Genomic DNA, 2,872 nt, shown 5'->3' with positions numbered 1-2,872 from the left:
AGCCCTGCAATGCGGTGTGGGGACATCCTGGATGGAAGTGGGTTCCTTCCACCCACCTACATATTCCATGAAGTTCAATTGGGCCACCCTCAGAAGTTGTAGCCACATGGAGAAGCAGATGGAGCCAAGGCAATCAGAAGCTCAGCCCTAAATTCCCTAATCATCAAAGAGAGACAATAGTCCCAGACTGGGGCAGATCGAGAAGGACTTATTGTCTGGGAGTAAGTTTAGACACGATCCTGGCATGTTGAAAGGATGAGTGTCCACTGGAAGACCTTGAACTACTCAATCATGGTGATAGATAAGGGTCTCAGTCCCATATGAAGATGGAAACATCATAGCGGGGTGGCATTGCCCCGGTGGAAGAAGAATCTGCTTCAGCAGAAATGTTCCTGCAAGCCATGAGTACTCCAGGTCTTCACTGGAGGGCAAAATGGACAAAATTAAAATAGACATCTCCCTCATTTGCCAAGACTTGTGCAAAATTACAGAAAGGGTCACCGAAGCCGAGAGGAATTTCATCAGTGGAAGATGAGTCCCAAATTGTGCAAGGTGAGTAGGTCCCTCTTACTGAGACTTCTAGGTGCCTGGAGGGTAGTGTGGACGAAGCCAAAGAGGAGGAACACAGAAACATCATTCAATTCATGTGCACGCTGGAGTGAAGGGAGATCACTTCAGTGTTTCAATTTCTACTGACAGGGCTCAACGTTTGGATTCCCACAGAAATGTTCTCATTTTTTTAACATTGAGCATGCACAAAGAGCCCTAAAGGTGAGACCTTCCCTGGTGCTTCCTCCTCGTGGCTCCTCATTTTTGACTTTCTTAATTATGCCAGTGAAGACATGATCTTATGGGAGGTCTGATCCAGAGAAGCCATAAAGTTTGAAACCAGGAAGATACTGGTGTTCCCAGAATACACACTTTTGGTGCAACAACAGTGTCGCTCCTTCTTGGCTGTCAAGCAAAACCCTAGAGCCGTGCACTTGGATTATGTGCTCGAGTTTCTGTCCAAGCTTCTGGTCAACTTCCAAAATGAGAATTTCTTTTTTGAAACACCAGAGGCGGCTTGGGACTGGATCAAGGAAAGGACCCATCAGGAGAACGGTAGATCATTCTGGGGATCCTGCGGGAGGAGCCAGGGACTCCAACTCCGCACACCCCCAGAGGCATAGGTCTGCTTAGCTAGATAAAGGGGGGGGGGGCATTCTGAACAATCTGCAAAGAAGTGACTGGAAAAACTTTAGAGGAGGATGGAAGACAAAACACAGACGTATCACACAAAGGTGACTCAATGCCTAAAAATGAATGCTAACTCATTGGGGGACATGGGCCTATCTGGGGTCATGAGTGAGCCAGACTGACTGAGTTTGGATTTAGGTTTAACCTGAAAGTATAAATATCTGAAATGGTGTTTGGGTGGTGGCTGTCTCTAAAGTCGAGGCTGTGGGGTGCCCCACAATCCTAAGGATGGTGATGATACTATATGTGGGAGGTTCCGAAGACGCAACCAAGAACAGCTCTGCTTTCAAGTTCATCTGAGGTTTTAGGTGGACAATAGAGTCTTCCACGGAGCAGTGTTTGGTGGGGGGCTTGAGCACTTTAGAAACAGAAGGGGTGAGACTCAACAGGTTTAAGAGTTGGAGATGTAGGCGGACCTGCTCAATGGAAGAGAAGAGATGAAGGGGGGGGGGGGGGGTGGTGATTGTTCAGGATATAGACATGGTTTAGTTTTTCATTATACACTGTGCACTGGTTTACTCCTACAGCAGCTGAGGCACGAGGGTTTGGTAGGTGGATCAGACTGGAAAGGTCGCACTCAATTAATGTCTTCGAATGACTGTCCAACGTAGAATGAAGAAACTGGAAACCCTCTCCTGGAATGTTTCCGAACTGCAAAGTAATCTCAAATAAGGGTGTAGTGACACAATACATCCACAAGCAAGCCCCAGACTTGGGACTGCTGCAAAAGGACCATTTAGTGGGTGAGCACTGTAAATGCCTCCATGGGGGGGGGCTGTATGATGCTTTGGCAAACTGCGGCTTTATAAATGGTTCAAGAAGAGTAGCTGCTCTGGTAGGGCAAAATAAACCTTTTCAGATTGAAAATACATGGATTGTTCCCAGGGGTTGTTATGTATGTGTACCAGGTACATGGGGCAGGACATTGTTATTCATCTTTAATGTTTATGCACCCCCACGCTCCTGCAAATATGGCTGGATAAACTGGGAACCATATTAACAGAAGCAGAGGCTGAGACATACATAATGGGGGGTGACTTCAATGACGTGATAGATCGGGCTATGGGTAGGTGGTCACCCAACTCAGCACGCCCGAGTACACCAACCAGAGGAGCACTGCTTATAGGGCACTCCTTAGGCATATGAAGGATCAGTCACGCTCTGTTTATATAGGCACCCGTAAAACATAACATAACATAACATAACATAACATAACATAACATGAGTATTTGTAAAGCGCACGTTCACCACTACGGGCCTCTTGGCGCTGAAATAACAGATGTTTGTTGTTACCCAACTCAATGGTACTCATTTTATCGACCCCAAATGGATGAAAGGCTGAGTGGACCCGCCGGGATTTGAACCTGTGACCATGAGGTCGAACACAGGCCCCTGCAGTAGACGCATTAGTCCACTGAGCCACCAGACCCGGCTATATATGGAGGATCACGTACACCATCCACATTATCACTGTTTATTCAGGCATCTATGAGACATAGGCGATCAAACACGCGACTGACAAACAATACTCCTGTTTTCTGGAGTCCACAAAACCTTTTCCCAGCTTGACTGTGCTTTGTTTCTAAGAGATGAATTTACAGCCATGTTAGAAGTGGAGTGGTTGGCTCGAGGG

The 2,872-nt window shown here is 46.9% G+C and overlaps 1 non-coding gene across 1 annotated transcript; it reads right to left on the bottom strand.

Annotated features, from left to right (window-relative positions):
• Positions 1 to 280: 280 nt before the first annotated feature.
• LOC147700597 (small nucleolar RNA SNORD83) lies at positions 281 to 344 on the bottom strand. The gene has a single exon (XR_015298633.1). It is a non-coding gene; the product is annotated as a small nucleolar RNA SNORD83 (small nucleolar RNA).
• Positions 345 to 2,872: the final 2,528 nt, after the last annotated feature.

The sequence above is a fragment of the Lissotriton vulgaris genome, chromosome 7, assembly GCF_964263255.1.
Source record: "Lissotriton vulgaris chromosome 7, aLisVul1.2, whole genome shotgun sequence".
NCBI lineage: Eukaryota > Metazoa > Chordata > Amphibia > Caudata > Salamandridae > Lissotriton > Lissotriton vulgaris.
This window is presented reverse-complemented; position numbering and strand designations above follow the sequence as displayed.